The 25,677-nt window shown below is 44.9% G+C and overlaps 1 protein-coding gene across 2 annotated transcripts in view; it reads right to left on the bottom strand.

Moving 5' to 3' along the window:
• The window catches only part of SPTBN1 (spectrin beta, non-erythrocytic 1), a 137,557-nt gene extending 115,101 nt beyond the window's left edge, over window positions 1-22,456 (bottom strand). The window contains exon 1 of one of the 2 annotated variants that reach the window (XM_064446902.1): window positions 22,345-22,456. The gene's annotated coding sequence lies outside the window, so the exon portion shown is untranslated. Of the gene's footprint in view, window positions 1-21,976; window positions 22,126-22,344 lie in introns of those variants that run through there. The other variant, XM_064446901.1, reaches the window with a different exon arrangement.
• Between the last annotated feature and the right edge of the window lie 3,221 nt (window positions 22,457-25,677).

The following is a 25,677-nucleotide window of genomic DNA, read 5'->3' on the forward strand; positions in this document are numbered from 1 at the left end:
GACCAACCCAATGCACTGCAATCAATATTTTAAATGAAATCAGTCAAGCCCATATTCAAATCAGGTCAACAGTAATTAAAGCATCCTTATTTGGAATAGTAAAACCAGAAAACTTCTGGATTGGTAAATTTCTTGAAGTGAATATGTTAATGGGAGTCTTTTGAAACGCATGATGCACTAGTAAGTGGCTTTAACATAAACCTCAGGATTACACTATGTTAGCTTTTCAATTATTATACTCTCCATTAAAACCCATGTGCTGTGAAGACAGCAAGAGGTTAAAACAGACCTGCAATCGTTGCTTAGCCCTTTCTTCTCCTAAGGATCCTGCTGTGCAACACTTGGTATCACAGCTGGACAGAATGAAGCACTGAAGGTGGAATTTTACATAAAACATTTCTATTAATGATGGCATCAATATCAACACAACACACAGAAAGAGGCCTCACAATTTCAACAGTGACAGCAAAATTGCCCCCTCTTATTTCTAGAATGATCTGCTTGGTTGACTCCATCTTAACACACTGCCTTACCATACAATGATTCAGCCATTTTAATTCCCAAATGACTAGAGTTTACTTTCCCTTCGGCATGGCACCGTACATTGGGCTCAGCTGTCTTCAGAGCAGGGATCTCTCTGCATAAAGCACATGCAAGTGAAAGTTACAAAAAAAAAAAAAGAAAAAAATAAATTAAGTGAGGCTAGGGGAAGGTGGTGAGAGGCAAAGCGCAGTAATGGGACTCAATACGTAAAAACGGAGAATTTTTAGATTATCCCTGGCTTCTTTTTCCGAACAGGCATCTCAGGAAAAACTCTGCAATCTGGTTCTCTTGAGAGGGTAATGATGAACGCAGGCTGTATCTGTGCTGCCTTTAATAATAGCCCCGGAGAGAAAACTCAAGTTCCCGAGCCGTAGGAGTGAGCTGGCACACACCAAAACGGAGGCTGGGTGTGCAGACACTTGTAGGCAATGCAGACGTGGCGCAGGAGCAGCAGAGCTGGGGTGCAAAGCTGATAGTTTGCCAACACAACTTGTGAGTCACGTAGATGCATGAGTCATGCTCCCACCCTGAGCACCCCTCCTGCAGGCTACCCTGCACTGCCCAAGGGCAGGGGCTGCTACCCACTGCGGCAGCGGGAGCAGCCTGCCGGCATGGGGAGGTTTGGCTCTCTTCTGGAGGGCCCTCAGCAGGCACAGCATGGCCGAATCCTGAAAATTTCACTATTTTCTGCCTAAATGCCAGTCACATCTGTGTGCAGAAGATGGAGGTAGATGCAAATCAGCAGACAATGCCACAAAGCGGTATTTATGCAACCACAGGTTAATGCCCACAGTGCAGAGAGCCAGCACCACACGGATTGGAGCTTCCTTCACTCAAAGAGGAACTGCCAGTAGAGCAACAGCCACATTAACATCCTTTGTAATCCACAGGGATGTACGGCACTGCATCAGTTTGGTTTCGGAAAAATGTCAAAAGACAAGGTTACCTGCAAAACTCAGTTTATTTTTGTCATACTGCTATACTATCACTTGCATTCCTTCAGCACTTAGGAGGTACCGCTTACAGCTCACACAGACTGGCAAAATGAAATCGAAATGAAAGCACTGAGTTTTTTCAAATATTCATTTCTGACATTCCACAAAACTAATGCAAGTTCCAGGCAAACAGAATGGAGCCTTTTCAGGGTAGCAGTGGATCAACAGAAAACAAGCTCTAGGCAATAGATGAACCTACACTATCCATTTTGGTGCTTGTTACCCTGCAAGTGCCTCAAGTACAATCCCTTCATTCAGATATTTCACATTAATACTGTGCTCAGTAACTGGTGAAAAGGTGCTGCAGCTGTAAAAAACACTCTGGCCAACCATGACAAAAAGATATTTGTGCTGACTACCACATTCTTGTTTACCAAACACGTTTTTCATGCTAGTTTTATAACATGTTTACTAGCTGAATCACAAACATCAAGAAACAAATACGGACCAGAAATTTTAATTTAATCTATCCAGAACAGACTGTAGAAGGACAGACCCAAACAAGCCATATTTGACACAGATAGATTAGACAGATGGTACAGTATGGTATAAAGGGGATTTACGCTCACTTGACTTTGACGTGGCTGAATTGCTTATGAATTGCAGACACAGAAGAGTGATGCTGGATATTTTACAAAGATTTAATGCCTTCATACTATTCAAAATTATCATACGTTCTGTACAAAATAGAAATTGTTTTCCAACTTAATTCTGTTGAACACTTTTCAGAGCCTATTATGATGTACTTCAATATCAAATGGATATGAGCAGCACTTAGTATTTAACTAGTGCTATACTGTTCCAGAATCTTTTGGCAACCTGTGAATTTATGCAAGAACAGGGAAAGTAACTGGAAGATGAATAGAAATCCTGATTTAAAATAAAACCTCTGAATTCCTGAAGGCTGCTGAAAGCCTCCAACTTCAAAAACAAAGGCACTCAGCACAACAGCCCTCTGTATTTCATCTGTTACTTCACCAGGGACTGCTATCAGATTCTCTCAGGACCCTGGCGCAGCACAAGATGAAAAGAAGTTATTGCAGGAAATACAGAAGGGAGTGAAACTTGGAATCACTATCACATTTCTGGGGACTATCCAACCCTGAGTTAACACTGGGAGCCCACACATATGGCAGTAACAGAAACACTGAGCACAGATGCTGATTTAAAACAGGCCATTTCCCCTGAAGCTTATTATACCTTAGAATAAGCATTTCTGGCACCTACTGTAAACACCACAGGTCACATTCAGGATCGGTGCAACTCTATGGCCTTGAGCATACTCATACCTGGGTGGATTTGTTGTATGAAGAGAGCTGTAGTGTCAAACGATCGCACTAGATACAGCAAAGTGAGGCATTTCTCCAAACCGCGCATAACCAGGACAAACAAGCGTACGGGTGTGGGTTACAGAGCAGGAGGGGAACCCAGAGAGCAGGAAATTACTGAGCGCCTCAGACATTCTTTACAAACCAATGGTTGCCAGCTATCGCCTTACCTCCGAGACGTACCCAGCTGGATACCGGGACTGTCATTTCACAGGACAAAAATTACTCTTTACTCACAGCCTCCTCCCAGTACCAAAGGAGGAAACAATGATATCATCTCCCACTCCAGCCAGCATAAGGGGAGGGACTAAGCTCTTATGTACAGGTGTCAAGTCAGGAGCAACCCTCGCACAGGAAAGTTATTAGCTAAAAAAGAACACCCATCATCAATTGTCCAAAACAAGTGTCAGTTGTTTAGAGGATAAATAAACAAACAAGGTAACAGACCCTGGATTTGGCGAAATGGATACTCATGTTTTCCTTTTACCTCTCTGTTAGTGTAAAACCTTTCTCTACTGACTTTTGCCACTGAGTGCTGGAAAAGCTCTATGTCCAGTTTGTTCCTGTCAATGGAAGGCACAATCGTCCCCCTTGACATACTCTCTGAACTGGTGAGCGTCCACAGAACAGCAGCTGGGGAGAGACAGTGGTAGCTGCACAATCACTGCACAACAGAATGCTAGAGCAAAAACAACTTAATTAACCACTACAACTGATGTGTCAAAAATTAGCCTCGTCATCATCCCTTTCACAACAGAACTAGCAGAAAACATCAGAAGTAATACTTTTACCTGCCAAAGCAACAATTTCTGTAATTCTCTATGCGCCTCATTTGATACAAAACCAGACAGCACCAAGATTCAAAACCAGAGTAACTTTCTTACCTCCAGCGTAGTGTTAGAGGCTTAATTTTTACAGGTGTTAGACACCAACAACTCCCATCAAAATGAATTGGGTCTCCAATGCTCCAAGCCTAAGGCAAAACTGTCATCTCTCTCCATTTATTAACCTGAACAGTACAGTTTATAGCTGCTGTGTCTCTAGCACAGGGTTTTCAGGACCCCTCACCCTGCCGAGGCTTTCTGAAGGCTCACGGGGCAGAGCAGGCAGAAGGGGCTTGCTTTCTTCTCTGCAAGTCCAGGTAATACCCACAAAGATTTTAACAAATAAAAAAATTACACCCATCAGTATTTTTCATTTTCTCCAAGTTAGGTGGGAAAGCCAGGCCACACTCTTGAAGCCAGGCCACAAAATACACCTGGGAGAAAAGGAGCCCTAAGAGGATCAGGTGGCCCCAGGGCTATGCAGGAATTCTCTAGTCCCGTGAATGCTGCTAGGGCATTTTTCTTGCCCCCCTCCCCATTTAGGGCCTTCTCCCCAGATCACAGCGCACCTGAGGGCACGTGAGCCCAGACTGGCCCAGGCTGCACAATGCAGCCAGTGCCCCAAATGGGGAGAGCAAGCGCAGGGCAGCACTGCTCTGGGCAGAGCTCAAGGGCTGGCTGCTGCACCCCTGGCCACTCCATGCCATACTACTCCCCAGCACAGGGAGAGAGGCGGCTATCTCATCTGTGTGCTGGGAACTTGACTTCCCACCATAACTCTAATATCCTGATTGACAAATGAAGACACAGACAAATTTGCCTTCAGACATCCATGCAAAGATAAGGAGAAAAGATGTTCTAAATCAGGAAAAACAAGGTATGTTTTAGGAGGTCTGCAGGAATTACAGCTTGGGATTGCCTGCTCCTCAGGCAAATTTTCTTTCATGAAGACTAGCACAGCTCCTTCTCCTTCCTCCTACTTGAATCTGCTATTAATTTAATCAAAGGTGGTTTATGACCAAGCTGAGGACAAGGGATCTGCAATTTAACCCTATCAAGAACAGCCAGCCATAAGTCTGAACATTTTTCTCCCCCTCCAGAAAAAGTATATCAGCATTCTTATTCACATAATTTTCAATTTTGCTCACCTTTACAAAGCTGGTCTTGATCTTAAGCTATTTGAAAAAAGTTAAATTTGTTGCAGTCATAAAAATAACGTTATTTAGTTTAAAGGCCATTGTTTCCACCCTTAAAGTACATCTCTGTTAGTCTGTCAAGTATCAGCTTGCCTTAGTGGTTAGGCTGCACCAAGTAAGCTGGTATTTTACCTACACTTGTAATTTTAGAGAAAAAGCGAGGCTATTTCAGAATGGCAAAATGCCCTAGCAAAATGACCTCCACGTGAACTTTTCAAGGCAATCAGGTAGACTGACGTAAGAAAAAATGGGGAGACAGAAAAATACCTTAGAAGCCAAGACAGTCAAACACAGCTGACGTGCACGCTGTGCAGGAGCCCAGGGAAAGGCTTTGCTTCAAACACAGCGGTTTTTCCAAGACAGATAATGGACCTGTTCGTAAGTCTTTGCAGAGCAAGCCTAAGATTTATGCGGAGTGCTTTGGTAGGAGAGCAAACACAGCAAACACGCTCGCCCAATCATTTATTGAGATGGCTTTTCTCACTATGACTGAATCACTGCTCTGGAAAAAATAAATGGGAACTGATCCTAAAATCAGCCTCCCAAGATCTGATTCATGTTGCTAAATAATTAGCGTTTGTCAATGAAAGATGAGCATGGAAGCTAAGGTCCCTTGAGCTATTTCAGATACCTTTACTTTCATATACACCAAAAGCCACTTAAAAAAATTCAAGACACCACTGCAGCAGCAACTTGGGCGAATACTGGCAAGTTCACGAGGACCACTACTTACCTGTAGAGACCGCATGTCACCACACACTTTTCAAACAACATTTAGAAATGAAAGTATAACTGAATAGAAATGAATTAGACAAAAGATGCTGGGGATGTCGAACAGAGAATGGTGAAGCTGGCACGTGACAGGAGGCATTAGGATCTATCACTGACAGAATGGGCAAGTGCCATCGTGTATTCACGGAAACGCACAACCTGCAAACATGACTATCCAGAGCTGACATTGTTCAGCCATCTTCTTTTTCCATGATAACTAAAATGGAACACAGAGGAGGAAAAAAAGATAACTTACTCAGGAGGGCAGCCCTGTGGTTATAGCCTATGGGCATGTTTTGCCCAGATAACAATGCCAGCGTCCAGAATTTAATCCCTTCAGTACATTACTGAATTAAAACAATGCACTCAACTGCTTGCCCAAGTAAGCACTACCATGGCATTAAAAGCACATCAACATCTTAGTATGTAAAGTGGTTAACAGGACGCAAGTAAAGACATTACTTGGGGATACCAACAGCCTGCAGATTGGTTCTTTGCACAACATACTGCACACAAACCACTGACTTTCACGCACGTTAACGGTACCTGCCAAAGACAAGCTACTAAATTCTGCCTTGATTACTAAAGCAGGGGTAACTAATAACAAATTCATTTCTGTATATATTCAACCCAAGAAAGCCACTTTTAGCATGAACGCAGCACAAGTATTAGATCTGAGGTATCTAATACAAATAGACATGCTTAAACAATACCGGCTCCACTTTTACCAACGGATTATCTGGTCAAGAGAAAAATCATTGGCTAATTTAGAGACCCTGAACAGCAACCAGAGGCTGTTGTATACCAGGACCAAATTGTGTGGGCTATGTGTAAGAGCAGCCACGGCACCCTCTCCTCTCTTAACAGCATGGTTTTTTCCTGGTGTTTCATCTGTGACTGAAATTCAGCTTAATTGTGCCCCGTTGGGTTTACATACTTTGGGCTTTAGTTTGGTTAGAAAGCAAGTTCGGTGAGCATAAGGCTATGACCAGAGAAGCATGGCTTGGTGCCAGCATAGGTGGGAGAACGCAGAGGGACCTTGCCTTTCTCAGATCACGTCCTGAAGGTGGGAACTCCAAAGTCAGCTGCTGAGACACAGAGGGAGTGCATTAGCACCGCTGAAGTACTGTGATTCTCCTGAGTGGCCAGACAGACTGACGACACAGAGATTTACCGTGCCTCTTCTCTTACCACCAGCAGTCAATCTGACAGCACGTGTCACCCAACCCAAAATGGCATTTCTCCTGGGGTAAATCCAGGACAAGCCCAGTGCCATGTATAATTGTGTCAAGGACCAAAACCATTCCAGTCTTGCTGTGCTGGGATGTACTCTGCCTGAGCATGAGCCATCTCCAGCCAGAGGGGACCCACCTCTGTGCCCCAGCAGCACGAAGCAGCAGGGCAGGGGGATTTGGCTCTCACAGGGGAGCTGGGTGAGGCTGTGGGGTCCGGGCGTGGGGCTGGGATGAGCCCCAACACTCTGGGGCCTGACACCCAGCCTTGCTGAGATGAGCTGGCCCCCTCTCTGCCTCAGTTTCCCTGTTCCAGAAAAGGTCAGTAATGCCTGGCATGCTGGCAAAGTCCTTTGTGAAACACAGCTTGGAAATACAGAGCAAGTGCTCCGGCCAGCCCTCACACAGGAAATATCCCGCTCTAGTCTTCTTTTGTAACAGGACTGAGCTTATAATGGCTAACCATCAGAGTAGGTTCCAGCAAAATGCAACTGGTTCAACCGAAGTTGATGAATGAAGTATTACTGCCCGTCTCCTCCCAACCCAGAGAAGCCAAGCTAGAAAACAAAACAGAAAAAAGGTCTCTCCTCACTTTGAACTTCAAAGGTAATTAGAACAGTACTCCCATCACTCACCTGGACAAATTAGATTTTCTCTTACAGCAGATGACAATTCAACCACTCATTTTGGCTAAACCATGTCCGTTGAAAGCCCTTCTAGACTTCATTTCCATGATAAAAGGTGTGCATTGTTTGGTTCCCTTCCTCTCCTCATAGTATCAGTAGGATGACATTCAAGCCAGGTGACAAGCACATTTTTTGCCCCCCATTAAATACACAGCGATCATTTCTGTTTGCTTGTCCTCTATTTCACCCTAAAGGAATTCTCTTTTCCAATACATCTTTTGTTGATGGCAAGTTGAAGGAAACAATTTTGCTGAAATGGTATTTTATTATTAAATTTTACATTAGTTAATGTGCAACAACAGTGGGGAAAAGAAATAAACACCTGCTTTTCATTTGTGCATTCTTATAGCATGTAGGCTGCAGATACCAGCACTGAGTGCACACATCTGAACTTGCCAAGTGCTTGATCTTCCCACCAAGCTCAATCATTCAGATTGCACCCACCCTTGTAAGTGGCCTCCCAAAAGACAGTTAGTGGCTTGCTACCATTTTCAGTCCTCCTGCCATAAACATACAGGGTTGAAGCCACAGCCTCCAGATAGGAGGCAGGTCTTTCTTACACACCTTGCCAACTGACAGGGTGCTGCCTGCTACCGAAGTCGCTCTTACGCATCCATATGCATCAAAGCCAGGACCAGAGCCTCGTCCTGATAAAATTCTGTAAATGCAGTTTTCTATTTTAAATCCGTATGTTAACTTTTGCATTCCTTCTGGTCCATTATTTCCTCCATTTGATTTTAGATACTCCTCACTTTCTTTTGATCTGTTTCCTGCTTCTTTCTTTCTCCCACCCACTTGCACTCTTCATTCAGCAATAACAACAGATGAGAGTTGAAGAAACAGGGGGTGAAGAAGCTTCGGCTCAACACCTACATAGCTCCAGCCTTGGGAGCAAACCTTTGACACCCTGAACATTTAACTTCTCTGGTAAGACTAATGAAAGAATTTCTCTGTTCACAGCTATTTCGAACACTGTAGAGAAGGCTTAGTATTTGCCTATTGGGATTGTAGAAGCAATTGCAAGAGGAGTGGCCTATTTTGAGCAATGAACTGACTTTATGGATGGCTTACAATCATGGCACTGTAATACAGTGAGAGGCAATCAAAGAAGAGACTGTGACATGGATGCTTCTGTGCAGAAGGCTTGACTTTCCATGCCATTTTGAATCCTGCATGGAAACAGTTGGGGAAATTTATCATAGTCTCCAACAGAAACTACCATGCAGCAAAAGCATTGAATTAGTCATTATGACAGCTTCTCAACACATCCAGCTGCTGAAACCAACCAGGTGTTACTTCAGGCTACAGCTAAAAACAGGGCTAGGAGGTAAGCATACACTGCAGTGAGACTAACTGGGACAATAGCTCCTTTCTTCCTCATCCCTCAACAGTCCTTGAAATTAAAAATAATTTTAAAAAACCAACAACAACAACAAAAAAAACCAAAGCCAACCCAAACCCCACAGCTAAAATTAACTATAGGCTTGTATAAAAATCCCCTCCCTCAGCTGCATTTCTTCTGTTTTTTTGTTTGGTGTCTTTTTGCTACAATACTCAAATTACAAAGCCTCCTCCTGCTTTTTGCTGACTCCACAGCTAGCCTATAGCCTTTATTCTGAAGCCAGTAACTCAGGAAGAAGCCCAGAAAGTTTTGTTTGTTTGGGTTCCCCCCCACCAAACCACAACTTTTAAACAATATACTGTCAAGCACAATGCTAATATTAACTATGCTATTGACCATTTAAATCAATCCCATTCTATTCCGTGGAGCTTCCAGTGAGGCTAGTTGGCGTGGCTATCAGATTGCCAACATCAGGAGCCCTTGTTCAGGCCAGAGTGAAATAACTCACTACCAACAGACCAAGGATAATTCCTCATTGTCAAAGAGACCCAGGTCCACTAGCAACAAATCAACATCAAAACGTGCCAAGTGCCAGTCATTCAAATACAAAGGCCACATCACTTCCCCAAACATGCCACTCTTTCTAGAAACTGGCTCATCAAGTCCTTATACGGGAAACCAAAACCCCAGGCAAGACTAACCTGGTCGTTCTACTGATAAAGTATCTGCACCACAGAAGCAGGAACAGGCTGCTACCACAATTATTTCACAGTATTATTATTAAGAAGAAAATAGGCTGCAATAGATTTGGACACTAGGTCATTAGGTTTTAACCTCTAAGATCACATCTTTTGAAAGCAGCACTAACAGCAGAACATTTTTCAGACAAAAATTAACTTGAGCAGAATCCTGGAAAGCAGAGGTTCACACACTTTATTCTGCTGTGACTCCACATTTGCGTGGCTCCAAATACCTGAAGAAACAACCATGACACTGCTCAAAAGCACTGGAGCTTCCCAAACCCACCATAACCCCGATTCAGAAACCACCACCCCAGGGAACAGGGTGCTCTCTTTGGCAGGTCATATCATGTCTCCACGACAGCTCACTGACTTCTCAGAGGGGTAGCTAAATGATTCTGGGGGACAAATTCCTAAGCAATATTCAAGGACCATGTATCCGCACAAAAAATGTTAGCATTTAGAAGCAAAGAACAGTAGCCATCTAGCCTCTGACTCCTGATACATTTTAAACTCTTGACTTAAAAACTGTATTCTGCCCGGATACACTGAAGTGAATACTGCAATTTTTGCCTGGCACTTACACCTGAAAGCCAGCAGACCTGGAAGTGCTAAAACCATGATCATTGCAGTTTCAGCACCCACCAATCTTCCACTTGGCATCTCCCAAAAGTGAACTGTGCCCTTCAGGCTGGCTGCAGAAGACAGTTCCAAGCACACTGCAGGGAAATACCTGCATTTTCCAGGCAGTAGTTAATGCAAGTGAAAACCAGAATGGACAGATTTTTAAACGGAACAAGAATTTATTGCTCCTGATGACAACAAAAATGGAAGCTTTCTTTAACAATGTAATCAAAGGAGGAAGCTATGTACAAAGCATTCCAGTCTCCTACTATACACTGAGGCCAATTCAGAGAAAAAGAAATTAAGTGGTATGTTTCACCGAAGTTAAATATTTTTCTCAATGCAGGTAACTTAAGTACTTTCTGTTTCAGGAAAACAAGATTATAATTTAGAATACTGGAACAAAACAAATGGGTTTGCCATTTGCAAGAGCAATTTAACCAAAATCTTCAGGAACACTCATAAGGACCACACTCCATACTCAAAAAAAAAAAAAACGCGACTGGAGAGCTGCAAACACCCCAGCCTCAGCCCACTGCAGCGCCACTGTTCGCACTTTGACATGAACATCTCGTTGCTCCAGAAGGCAGCTCCCCCAGAATTAGAGAGGTTGGGATGTCAGCATAGCAACACAAAGCACAGACAAAACACATGGTGAAGTTAAGGTCTACCTTTTGCATGGTCAAGAGCTCCAAGACCCTAATCTTACACAACAAAGAGTGAGTTCACACTGGGATCGTGTTCCCCACCTCGTTCACCAGGTCCGGAGCTCCTTTGCCACACCAGGCCCACAGACACGAGGTTCAGACAGAAACATAACAAGACCTACAATCTCATACCAATACATACACGCCCTCAAGACCTATCAAGTTCATACTGCAAACACTCTGACTAGTGTGTGAACCACTGCAAGGCACAAAGCAAATTCAAAATATGGCCTGTTATTACAGTAATATTTGCATAATAGTTATTTATATGTATTATAAGCACAGTCTCAGGACAGTTAGCCCAAGGTGAATCGCCCATCTCTTTAATCCTTTAATAACATGCTTGGAATGCAATTTGGAAATTCCCCTCTGATAAAGCAGTCATACTGCCTGCGTAGTAACCATTTCTCAACATTCATTACCATCAAGTGTTTCACTCTTAAAACTGCAACATTTTGATCAATCCACAAAACAGAACCTTAAAAACAGATACAAAGTTATTTTTGCCCTTGTTTCGTATATTTGCATGCCCTCCTACCTCTCGTTAGAGCATCAAGCAATATTATGGCCAAGCTAGTAAATATCAGAAAGGAGATGGATTTATATCAAAATATGCATCAAACTTTTAAGGGTAAGACTGCTACAGGTGCCAATCTAATCAAGTTTGCCAAAAACTAATTTCAGGCCCAAAGCTCTTCCATGACTCCTTGGCGTCCTGTCACAGCTTATGACAATCAGAAGTTCAAAAGGAAAAGAGCTGTACTACCATTAAAGGCACCCTGGAATAACATGGGCACGCTGCTCTGCAAATTGCCCTTAAGGTGACATAGAGGTTCATCGCCCCATGCCAGGAATCTGAGGAACTTTATGACTCTCTGAACTCTCACAGTGAGCTGAGCCACTGCAACCCCAAGTGATCCACATTATTCTCTGCTAGTCGGCAACAGCTGTAGAAACATCTCTAAAATGGTTGGCATGCCCTCCGCCAACTCAGTGCTCCACCTATCACTGGTATGTCCATGTGGTCCTCACCTGTCAGCTCTGCTTCAGCGAACAGATCATGGTGCTTCTTTTCAACTTGTTTAGAAGATCCTAGTTAAGGCAATTCAACTTCTGGTTTACCTCAGCCTATCAGCAATAAATATCTAAACAAGCATCTCTAGATCCTGCTATACCCCTACAGTGTATCTGAATGCTGATCTTTGTTACACACACTCCAGCAGCATAATCTCCCTCAGGATTTACTACCTGCTTAGGATTAGTTAGGCTAAAAACACAGATAAGGTAAGAGCTCTGTGCTCCCTATCACTCATACCTGCCCACAAAGAGGGTATCATCATCCTCAACTCCTAGACTTACCAACATTGTAGTATCTTTTCACAGTTTTTACAATCCTTATGTTTCTAACGTGGTTCAGAAATGTAACTGAGCAATACAAAATTATCTCAGACACTTTCTTCTGCATAATTTTATAGGAAGATGATTTAAAACCTCAAGCCACAGACTGTGATGATGTAAGTCAGCACAGCTTCACGTGCTGGGATGTAGCTACGTAACTCAGCACAACTGGGCATTCAGGTCCTTCATTCTTGAGCATTGCAGAGAAAGAAGAATCAATCTTTAATGAGCATAACCATAGAAGGTTCCTCTTTTCTTACTAAACAAAGTGAAGAATGCAGTTGAGTGCTTCATTCCCAATCTGGCAGATAGGATACATCATTACTACACTACCGTTACTTCAATACTTCTCTGGGAAAAATAATTATTTGTGATATATGTTTAACTCAACGTCATCTTATTCTTGTTTGTCTAGCATACAATGGGAATAGATCTCTAAAAATAACCTACTTCCCCATCTTTCAGCTCCTCAGGGCAGTTTAATGTATTATTAGCCATTTTTCACACCTTTTACATAAACTGTGCGATTTCTGGAAATTTTTATGCTTCCTGATATATAGAGATAATCTGAAGGTGTGCAAGACTGAAAAAGAAAACTCAGTGAAACTCAATTGGATTGTGGTTTTTTACTTCTATTTACCTTTTACCTGAGTTTTATGCAAGCAGCACTCCTTGGAGCCAGATCCTGACCAGCAATAAAGCTACTTTATGCACTCCAGCGATGGAAAGCTGCAAAGCTGGCTTAATGGGCCATCTGGGGTCAGGGAATCCCCCCATAGCACAGAGCAGATATATCTGGTATGCCACATCCTCTCCCAAAACAAACTTTGGAGCAAAACCACTGTGCCTCACTTCATCCTGAGTCAGTGCAACAGCCCAAGGTACTGTAAACCAGCACAATATAAAGCAGCCTTGCAGCTGCTGCACAACAGGCTAAATAAGCCTCCTTCCCACAGAGAGGCTCAGGGACTGCAGCACAGGGGACACAGAACTGCCCTTCTCCAAGCACAGGCCACGTGGACCTAATTCCCAGGGACCAGAGATTTTAGTTCTGGTACAGGCGCGATGGGAGAGTTACACCTTGTGGTCCTCAAGAGCTAACTGATACCCCAGGCTTGTAGCATAGACCAGAAGCTGGTGGGTATTTTTCCATGAATGAAGTAATCCATTTGCCTTTTAAAAAGTACAGCTCGTCACCTGTCCTGAAATCTGCACGCACTAAAAGGTCATGACTTACAGTAGTCCAGATTTTTTGTTCTGAATCTCATTATTCCGTAACATTTCTACTTTTATTTTCCCTTTTACTGAATTCCTTGTCTGGGTCCCTGCAGCAAGGCAAACACGCATCCAGGGAACAATTATTTCAATCCACGCTTGCCTACAGCAGATTCGCACCAGGGCTAAACACAACCACCTGCTGACTCAGTATATTACAACCTTGCTCCAAACCATCCACCACCCCAGCCCCACACTTTTCCTCACACTATCCTGTTTTAGAAGCTAACTCACCCTCTTTCTGCAAGAAACTAACGGCGGCATTGCAGGGTTTAAGTTTAAATGGCTTATGCCAACAACCAAAGCTGCACAATCACGTTCTTCTGTTGACAAATTGGACACAGGGACGAAAAATCAAATTTGCTTAGTTTTACCCTTAAACAAAACCATATACAGTCTGCAGTGGTAAACCACTGTTCATTTTAATATCCAAATACCGATTGCTTGCATCCAGTGTCTTGTGCCAAAATCCCGTCACCGACACCAGTCCAGGCATGTCTGAGGCTGCTGAACTGATTTCTCTCTGCCTTGATAGTTCAAGACGAATTTGAAGACACTACTGCTAACCCACACTAAGAGAAAAATCCATCTCATTTCTCTCATTTCACTCAGATAGCAATGAAGATTATATAAGCAGCTTTCCCTAAGCTGGGACTGCGGGGTTTGGGCTTCACTTGTATGGTTTTAATACAGCTTTTTCATTCTTACCTGCAGCCCTATCCTGCCTTCAGCTGAAGACTTGAGAGGGACCTAAATGTTCTTAAGATGCAAACAGAATATATTACCCACCACCCCCAACCCCACCCCACCCCCCACCCCCCCCCACCCCCCGAAAAAAAATTCCCCCTGAACCCTCAGTCAATAATCCATTTTTAGGAAAGAATTTGTGCTAAAATGAGGTAAGTGATAAATTTCCAGATCTCCTGTTATCCAGAGTACTATTTTAGGGAGAGTGTGACTGCATTCGTGCTGTCGCATAGTCCTGCTTCCAATCTCCTGGCAGATCCCCAGCACATTCCAGTATTTAATGCACAACGCTTGTTGGGATGCAGTCCCACTTATCTCCCAGACACATTGACTAAGACTTTCCCACATAAACTGACCCACCCTTTAATAGCAAGAGGTCACTCAGTACAGTCAGCCTTCAAATGAGAAAAACAATCGGGAAAAGCTTCTCTGATGCCAAAAACACAAAAATAAAATACAACAGGCTCCAGTGTTTGTTTTATCAAAACTTAAAGACCACAAGGCAGATTTTCGGCTGGTGCAAACCAGTGTAGCTCCACCAAAGTCAACCAGATTTTTTTCAGGCTTCAGATTTGGCCTCCTAAAACCACTTAAAATTACAGTAAGAATAAGCTACTCTAAAAAAAGGTTAAAAATAAAGAGTTAGCAATTAACCCATTCACTTTTGACTATCATGAAACTGTAGAGAATTATTTGTCGTATTATGCGCACAAAAAGGTAACAATATTTTAAGTAACAAAAATAAAGCAAATGTTGCACTAACTAGGCTATCTTTACCACATATATGAATGCTACATGACAAAGAATACCTCTTAACTTCAGATGAACTGCAGCATGGCAGTTTAAAGCCCATTTTTTTCCCAACTCATCATCTCTGAGTCAGGCTGGCTAAAGGACCATTCACATTTCGAGAGATGCAGATCCCATGCTTGGAGAGTTCCAGCACCCAAACCCAGTGTATGCTACTCAACCCCCTTGCTTTCATATTTCATACAGTATAAGCATCAGAGCAGGACAGAAGATCCCCAGCTTTCTTGGCTTCCTCACTAGACCCCTGCATGAGACAGGGTCTAATAAAGGTACTCTACTGGATGATCCTCCTATATCAAAATGCTCACTGACCTCCGTAAGGCAGATTTAGACCCAAAGTACCCTCCCAAAAGCACAGAGGCCAGCCATTTGCTAGCGAGAGGCAAATACCGCTTTCTCCAAGCACAGACTAGAATCATTAGCTTCATGCTGCATTCCAGTGTTGCTATAAATGTATCTGCCACTAGCACACTGGAGCCACAAGCTACCCACCAGTGCAAAGCTCTTCATACACAGAGACTGGCTAGAGATCACCCTTAAACATGTTAATTAAATATTTGTTTACTGAGAGAAAAGTCAGTGAAAGTCCTTGGGAAGAAAATCTCATAATTAGTTTAGCTACAGACAAAAGCCAACACTTTCAAACTCAGATGCCTGAACTAAAACCTGTGGGTGTTGAAATAAATTTATCTACATTAACTTAATTTAGATACAGCAGGCAACACCTTTTCCCTTCTAAGCCAAAAAACCAGAGGAGCTACTTGCTATAATTAGCTGCAGTATTTGTGGTGCCTAGGCACTAAGCAAAATTGATTTCACGAGTGGAAAAAATAAGCATTTAATCATACTGCACAAAACGGTACTTTCTACTCTGCATTTACAGATTGAAGCAACCACAAATCATCCCAACTGCAAACCAGGCTCTAGAACTGCCCAATCAGCCAGCACTCACCATGCCATGAGAAACAATATATATCGACAGCTTTCTTGCCCTTGCAAACACACGGCTCCCTTTTATCATGTAGAGGAAAGAATCAAAGCAGATACTCCATGCCATTCTATAACAAGTCAATCAATACAACAACAGGATGAATTCAGGATGAAATGGCAGTAACTTACAATAACAAAAAATGCAGATCTGAATTACTGCTTGACAGTAAGAAGTCCCCACAATGCCTCGTAGAAGACCTTGACCGCGTACTTGGGACTGCAACACTACTGTGGGCTGAATCCCACAGTGAAGATGAAAGACTTCCCAAAGATGCCTGTTGGTCTGACTTGGGAGAAACTTCTACCCGGTATCAAATTCGGCAATCAGTATAACCTGAAAACGTCAGGGCGAGGCTTCCGAGAGGAGCCTCTCCGTCACCTCGGAGCACCTCCCACCCATCTTTCTGCCTCTCCCCAGCCAGCCCCCAGCCACTAACGCCTCTAAGATTAGAAAATAAAGCTCCACAAAGTTTGGGGGGTGGGAAGGTGATCCTTCCTGACCACTGCAGGCACCCAGCTGAAGTCCAGAAACATGACATTTTAGCACAGTCGTTATCTCAGCATGATGCTGTGTTTTAAGAAAACTCAAGGCAAACTAAAAAAAACCAAAACAAACAAAAACAAACAAAAAAAAGAGCTAAAGGTCTGTAGTCCCTAGAGACTAAGGCCAGGAAGGATTCACAACAACCGCTCAACCACTTTCTATAGTGGTACTGAACACGTGAAGCATAAACACTTCATTCATTAAGTTGGCTACTTCAAATGCATTAACCTATGTGCCACGCAATCATGTGGGCAATGAAGCAGTACACAAAAGCTTGTTGTGTTTGCTTTAGGTCTGTGTCTCCATCTCCGATTACATCTTCCACCAGCTAAACTAGATCTTTTTAACTATGTTTACAACTACGCATCTTCACAGACCAATATATTGCATACACCCTCCTACAGACCCCTTTACACAGAGGCCTAGCAACTGCCCACCCTGACAGAAGCCCATTTCAGGGATCATTCCACACTCGCGCAACTGTGTTGAGTCATGATTAGCAAAACCAAACCCAGTGGTCATGCCAGTAAAATTGAGCTGTCAGTCAATTAATTTCTAGTCCTTTCTTAGAAAATAAACAAACAAACAAACAAAACCTTCACTGCTACTTCTTTGCAAGTCTTTTTTGATGGCAAGTCCGCAGTTTCTCCAATTACTTGCGGAAGCATTCTCATTCCGTGTGCTTACAACTGTCCTAACCCCAAGTGGTATGACTTTAACAGAGAAGGAGAAATGGTTTCCTCTTATGTACAGCTGCAAACAAAACCAGGAGACTAAATCCAAGAACATCACTCCTGAATGCCTTTCACAGATTGCAGGCAAGTTGCTCAGCAGGTGTAACTTCAGGATCTGGCCACTTCTTCCAAAAAGACAGCAGCGTAAGTTTGGAAGCCCAGTAAACAGAAAAGCTACTTAATTTAGAACGTTTACCTGTGAACAGTTTCATAGCAGTATATTTTTAGATCTATGAGCAGGGTATTAATGACACACCTCTGCTGTTCCAACAGCACGACTGGTATGACCAGCTAGTCTATTCGTAGTACCTAACAGGTGTGTGGTAGCATCTGTTGGCGCAAGATTTGCACACCAAGTGGCTCTTTTGTTCAGTTCTCATTGCCCTCTTGATGCGAGGGGTTGCTGAATAAATCAAACTAACATGCCATTTCTTTTTAAAGTTTCAATGCTTAGCACATTCAAAACATTGAAATAAAAATGACCGCACAACAGCATGACATGTTTCTCTGGTGATAGTGGTGGCATGGCAAAGAGATTCCTGGTGTTCTAAAAACATGCAGCTTGGGGCGGGGGTTGGGGAAGTTTGTGCAGTATATAAAGAGAATAGCAGGAGGAAAGTGAAGAGACATGAAACAGTAAGAACATCCTGAAATTTTCACCATTCAACAAGGAAAACAAAAAAACCACCTTACAGAGAAGAGGCTGAAAAAATGTTAATGGGGCTGAAAAACAATAGCTCAAGATACCTCTCAACCTTAACCCACCCTTGGCCATAGGAAGATACATACAATCCCTGAGCACAAAGCTTATAGATTGGTGCATATCTTGTCCTAATCACCTATATTGTACTGCAAGTACAAACAACACTTTCGGATGCAACCCCACCTGCCCTAGCCATCCTTCTCAAAAAACTATAAAAAACTGTTATGAACTCAACCATCAACTAACAATACATACGAAAGATTTTCCATGCAAAACTGGGCTTTTTAATGAGGAATGGACAGTGAAAAATGCATCTGGGATTAACAGTATATGAAAGAGAAATAAAGCTAGACAAAACAGAAAAAAAGCTGCCTGCTTAAATATATAGAATGGATCACTCTGTTAAAGCTGTTAAATAAGGTTGAGATCTACTAGGCATAAGAAAAATTCCTTATACGTAACACCTCTGTAACCCTTTTTTCATTAAGGGAAAGCAAAGCCTCGAAAGGTCCAGCTGTAACTGCTGCAACATTGTACTCATGTTCATTAAAAAACACAGAAATTCACAACAGATCATTTTAAAAGTAATAATAAAAATCTGACAAATGAAAACCATATGTGGAAAAAAAAAAACCCCGACACTGGGGAAAGCAGTCTTCAATGCAGTCTCTCTGCAGAACACTGATTCTACCCTGGTGCCATTTGATGGTATGCACATTTCAGCTCCAACACTTGCTTCACCAGGCGAGTGTTATTTGGTGATAACAATCAAACACAAGATGATTTCTAAGGTGTAAATACACTAGAAAGCGAGAGAAAATGACTAGATTTTCACATTTAATATCTCTAGGCCAGATTCCCACTGGCTTAACTTGGGAAAGCTGCCATGAGCTTAAGCAGAGGTAAGGGTCCAACATGCTGGCAAACTCCCCAGCTACATCACGTTGAGAACAGGAGCAAGGCCGCAGTGCGAGCTCGTATGTCAGAAAAGCCCTACATGGCTCTACAGTTTAGATCATGGAGCACCGGCCTGATTTCATCAGAAGTTTCCATGGCATGGTGCACGTCACGCACCACAGAAAATAGCCTGCACTGCTCTACTTCACAACCCCCTCGCTCAACTCAGAGCCAGAAAGATCCAAGGGTTTGCCAGTGGCTCCTCGCTCTGATGTAAGGCGGTCCAGTGCCCACAGCCCAAGCACCGCAGCTTGCAAAGGTTTTCCTAGAACCGTGAAACGGTGAGCAGGAGGCCTGTGGTCAGGGGTACTAGCCCAGACCAGATTTAGGAGCTGACTCATGGGTAATGGGCAATGATGAACTATTATACTGGTTTTTACCTTGCGCCCAGATCAGATGACTAAGGAATTTAGGTGCCTATAGAGATTAACTGTCTAAATAACTTTGCAGTCTGAACCTTAAGCATCTGCATAAATAGACCTTGTCATCTGCGTTCCACAAAATACATCCATGTACTCCTCACTAATGAAATACAATGCTTATTTTACAAGTAATCGAACTACAAATATTAAATCCTGTAACTGACCCACATTAAAAATAAATCCTTAGTCAGGTGACGTAATATAAATGAGCATTACAGGCCCACCCAGCAAAGGGGTTTTAACTGATTAAATTTTATATATGTTGAAGGAAAACCAAAATGTCTTTCGTAAAAGGGTTTGGTACACCTACTTAAAAGGAGCTGTCTGAGAGACATGCAGCAGCATTATGGTCTCCATACATGTAGCATGAACACCTTGCCCCCTCTGTTCCACTTTTGTGTGCAGGCAGGGTTCAGCAACGCAGGGATTCCAAAAGCTGCAGGATTCATGCCACCATAGAGATGAAACAGCATCTGTAATGCTTTTGCCACATAATTACTGCAAGCTCCTATTTCATCCCGAAATGCTGCATCCCGCTTTAGTGCATCTCGTTTACTGCACTTAACCTGCATTACAGAAAAAAGAAAAAAAAACGGGCCACTGTTCCATAACCTGACCTTTTTTTTAGTACCACATTTACACCGTTGCGTGAAGTAACAAAATATTCCCTGCCTATTTTCTTGCCTATCTACTGCCGTTTGTGACACATTAGCGAGCTCACAAGTCCATCCCCGTAGCCCTACAACCACTGCTAAGTCATGTCGGCATCACAACAGCCATTGCTGTTTTACCGAGAAACAGCTTCAGAAAGAAAAAAAAAGAATGCTAATGGATGACAACAATTCTTTACAAATGGCATCTAGCTGCCATTGCCCACCCTTCCTGGCTTTTTATCCCACACTGTTTTAATCTCCTATCTCTCCCTCCAGAGGCTCCTGAGCATATGCAAGTCCTCCTTCCAGCAGAGATTTCCTGCAATGGCCTGAGGAGTCATGGTCTCCCTTGACATTTGCACATGGCTGATATCTCTTTGAATAAATTACTCTAAGTGACCTGCCTCTGCGACCCTCAGACTGGGGAGCATTGTTCCCCAAGATGTCTTTCAGCACAATGCATTCCCTGGGCTGAGGGAATAACAGTGGTTTTCTCCAACTGGCCAGACAGTTCAATAACCAGGTTTCATAATATTGCTATCCTATCAATAAAGATTGAAGGGTGTAGTGAACGCTCCAGATCTTCATAGTTTATGGTTTTTTCCCCTCTTACAGTAATCCTGCTTCTGATGTTGAATATTTAGCGTTTATACCTCTGGACAATGTTGAGTCTCAAGTACAGTCTAGAAATACAGATCGCTACTCACCTTCCTTAAACAAGAAGCAATTTTACTTGCAATTAAGATATCAAAACTACAGATTCAATTGCTCACTCTGGTTTTGTATTATCACTCCAAGAGGAAGAGAATCAGCCTTAAAAGAGGGTTGTCTAAATAAAACGTCAGATCGCAGTGCCATGAACAAGGATTTTTCAGAGCTGCTGCAGTCTTTGAGTACCGAGCAGGAGTCTGCCATGTTGTGGGTTTTTTTGTTAAATCAGGCCTGTATCCATCTAACTGCAAGAGCCATCTAAAAGGGATAATGAAATCAAGCCCATGCATTACGTCTTTTAACTCTGCCTTCGCTTAAGGAGCGCAGGAATCCACAACAGCAGCGGATGAGACCAAGCAAAGCACCGCATCTCCTCACCGCGGAAGGCAGCGGCCGCTCGGTACCGGCGCTACTCCCGCGCCCGGCACTCCCGCAGTACAAAGCGCCGCAGCGGGTAACGACCTGACAGCCGGCCGCCAGGACCCCGACACCCGAGAGGCCGCCCCTCCGCACCGCCTCCCCACGGGCCCCCGCCCCCGAACAATAAAAAAATAATAAAATAAAATACAAAATTACATATCTATATTTTTTTAAGCAATAGGGCAAGAGCGGTGGCGGGGCCGCGGCGGGGCGCGCCCGCGGCTCTCCGCACCGCGGCGGGGCGTGCGGCTGCGCGGCGGCGGGGAGGGCGGGCAGGGGCGGCGGCCGCGGCCCCCGGGGAGAGGCGAGGCGAGGCGAGGCGAGGCCGGGCCGGGGCGGCTCCGCGTCCTGACAGCGGCCCGCCGAGGGGGCGCAGCCCCGCGACGCGGCGGCGAGCGGGGGAAAGAGGAGGAGGAGGAGGAGGAGGAGAAGGAGGGAGGCCGCAGCCGGCCCGCGCTGCTCCGGGGCCGCAGCTCGCCCGGCCCGGCGGAGGGCGGGGGAGAGCGGCGGGGGGCAGCTGCGGCGGGGCTGCGGAGCCGCCCGCGGTCACCGCCTCGGCGGGCCCGCCGTACGCCCCCCACCCCGGCAAGGGGATGCCGCCGCCCCCGGCCCGGCCGCCCCTACCTCTCCGCTGCCCGGACGGCGGCTCTCCCTCCTGCTCGGCGGCGGGGAGCGACCGGCGGCGCCCGCAGCCCCCGCTGCGCTGCGCTGCGCTGCCCTGCGCTTCCCTGCGCTGCGCTGCGCTCCGCCCGCCTGGCCGCGGCGGCTGCGAGGGGCGAGGGGCGGGGACAGCGCGGCGGGGCGTGGGCCAAGCGCAGCCCCCCGCCCCCGCCGCCCCGGCCCTGCGGAGGCGGCCGCCGCCCTGCGGCGCGGGCAGCGGAGGCCGGCGGCAGGTGTGTGCGTGTGTGTGCCCCGTCCCGTGCCCCCGCTCCACGCGGCTCGGCAGGCGCTGCCCCGCTTCCCCCGGTAGCAGCGGGCGGCCTCTGCCTCACCTGGCGCTGCCGGCGGGGCCTCGCCCTGCAGCCACCCCCAGATCTTCCCCTTCGGCGCGGGGCCTCGCTCGCAGCTTCCCCGCAAGGCTGTCCACCGCTGGCAGCAGCTCCCCGCTCCCTTCCCTTCCCCCTACATTTATTTGGTTATTGGGTCTCTCTAGGCTTCACGCTCCTCCTCCTCTGACACCCTCTCCTATCGCCAAGACAATGTTGGCTCACCCCCAGCATCCATTTCCTCCAGTGCTACTCTCCCGCTGGTCTGTCATTCCTAGTGGAAATCCTATCCCGGTCTTGACTTCCTCCACTGCAGAGTCATCCTCTCCCCCTCGAGCCCTGCTACCTTCCTCCGTAACAGCCTCTCTTTGCCGGCGTAACTCAATCCCCTGAAACTCAACCCCAGCTGCCCTTCTGCCGCACTTCCCCTCTCCCTCCTTCCCTGGGCAGGATTTCACACGTCTTTCTAGAGAAAATTGGTAACACACAGCCCCCGTGCCTTCCTCCTTCCCCCGCGCCGCTCTTCGCCATCCAGTCCAGAGGCAGACATTTCTGCTTTGGGTTTCCTCTGCTAATCCCAGCCCCTCCACTTGCATCTGCCTCCCCATCCTCTTCCCCCCTGTTCTTGCTCCCTCACCTCTCGCTTGCAATACAGCTATGGATTAGTGTTGTCCATCTTTAAAAAAAAAAAAAAAAAAAAAAAAGCACACACTAAAAAAACCCCAAGCACAACAAGCCACCATTGGTTTCACTTGTCTCATTAGCTGTCAATCTCTTCCCTCCTGCCTTTCATCCTCACGGTCACTCCTAAAGGCAGTATTTAACTGCTGTCTGGAGCTCCTCTCCTCCACCCCTATCTTACGCTTCTCCTTATCTGGCTCCTGCCTCTTCGCACTCAGCTGCTTTGCCAAGGTTTCTAATATCCACTTCCTGGTGTAATCTCTGGAATATTGCTTCATTTCCAGCCTGTCAAAATTATCAGCCTGGCTCTTTTTGATATTTTGTTCTTCTTTGGCTTCCAAGACCTCCTCCTCCAGAGTCGCCTCCTTACCGCTCCTTCAGCACATCCATCTCATGCTCCCAATTTCCAGCAGTAGTCCTAAGGAGACACTTGATCTGCATTCCCTCTGTACTTATTGTTAGGTGAATTTGCCCCATAAAATACAAACGTGTGGCACACACATTCGGTAACAGTTTCTCTGTGATCTGCCTCTGTATTTCCAAGCTTCTTCTCTTACCCAAACTAAAATCTCATTCAGCCCCTTCGGCACCTGCAGGATGGCAACCCACTGGTTCAACACGTACAGAAGAGAGGTCCTAAACAGCAACCAAACGGGCCAGTGACTTATCTGCTCCCTCCTGTCCTGGTCACAGCAGCCAATATCACCACGCTACTCGTCACTCAGGTCTCTGGTCTAGACACCATCCTTAGCCAGACAAGGCAAGGCCTAGAACACCGCCCTGCCCTACCCAGCCGGGTGGGGCCAACACTCTCGCGCAGATTCTCATCACCTCACTTCTCAGTTTCGGCCACATCCCCTTCTGTATCCTTCACAGGTACACCCTTGCCTATCTGAACGCCCTCCAAATGCTGCTGCATGTTCCTTTTCCTCATCTGTTGTTTGGAACAAGACATCCTTGTCTCCATACCTTTCCAGCAGCCTCGCTTCTCAGATCAGGCACAAACTGATAAACGGCAATTTCATCTCTCCCTTCCCCTGCCCACATTCAGCATCAGCACCTACCTTTGACTTGCCCAGGATACGAGACAAGTAACCTCACGCTTTCATTCCTAAGTCCCTCAAACTTGGGAAAAGTTCTTCAGGCATTCAGAAAGCCTCTTTAAAACAGGCTGTCACCATAAAGCCTACAAGAGTCTTGACAAGAGTTAAGCTAGTACTTCCATGATTGTCGTCTGTGGTGGCTCATACACAGTTCTTGGGATGCAGTAAAAAATAAAACAGCTAAGAGGCAACTCTGTCCCCCTCCCCCTTTTCCTGCTCCTCTCTTGCCCTGGTTCTGGTGGTCCACTGATCCCTCCCTGCCTCGGTAAAACCCAGTTCAGCAACAACCAGAGAACGGTTCTCTGCCAGCTCAGTGAGCTGAACTGGCTTTCAGCAGCAAACTACTAGGTCAGCTCAATCGTCTTGCCTAGCTGCACTCTTAGGTGCTGAAATACCTAAAACAGGCAGCCCTTGCGTTCTTTACTTGTATGGCATCTTGTTCAGTAAGAGCCCATGACTAGGGCTTCCAGAGAGATACTAGAAGGTAGTTGCTTCTATGTAGTGGAAATGGTGGTAGCAAAGGGGTAAAAAGAGCCTTTTTTAAATTTAACAACAATAAAAATTCCAAGCAAAAGCTTTTGTAACCATCACTGTAACACAGGACAAGTCAATCGCTTCAATCACTTTAAAATGTTATATACACAGAGAAAAGAAAAATAAACTAAAACAATTTTTCCCCCAGACAGTGGTACCAAAATTAGATGGAATATATGTAGGATTGAGAGACTGCTCCTGATCAACAGGTTCACTAAATCTGGCCCAAATGACATGAAAGTTCTACACAGTGTCTTTATTATCTCCACTATATGTTAAAATATTTTACAAAACAATTTCTGGTAGCCCAGCTACAGTTTTGCTCTTACAAAAAGCTGAATAATTTGGCTGCGAACAATGAAAACTAGCAAGTGCCTAAGTATATGTATCCTCTCACATTACAGGCTCTGAAGGATAAAACTCAGATTTTTGATCCAGCATAAATGTTACTTTTTACTTTAGCCATCAGTAATAGGAATGCAGAGAACTTAGTGATGTTTGTGTGTTGTCAGGGGGAAAAAATCATCCTTCACTCAACTATTAATGTCTCTCAAACAAGGAAGCGGGGAAAAAAAGACTGTAATATATGGGAGCAAGCAAGAGCATCCAGCGTGCATTAAGATTCTGTCTGTCTGAACCTACATAGCTCCAAGAGGGGTGGGCCATTGATTATCATGGAAATAACTGGGTAGGAATGAATGACTGAAGAAGCAAGAACCAGAATAGCAGGGGCATTGTGGGCTCCAACCAGTTATCCCAGTTACTGACAGTCATTTTCTTTTTAAAGAGCCTACATTTTGTAAAGAATGCGGTGGGTACAAATGTTTTGCCACTGATAGCTAAAAACCAGCACCTCCAGGATGCTATTTTCATTTTTAAAAATTACTGCTTGTATTTGTTAGTATTTTCAGCACAAACCTTCAGCTCACAGGGTTAGAAAGCCAAAACCTACAACTTTGTAGCAATTAAGGTGGGAATACTTACAAGTTAAAACACCAGCACTTCCTAACACCAGCAAGAA

The sequence above is a fragment of the Phalacrocorax carbo genome, chromosome 3 (genome assembly GCF_963921805.1).
Source record: "Phalacrocorax carbo chromosome 3, bPhaCar2.1, whole genome shotgun sequence".
Classification (NCBI taxonomy): Eukaryota; Metazoa; Chordata; class Aves; order Suliformes; family Phalacrocoracidae; genus Phalacrocorax; species Phalacrocorax carbo.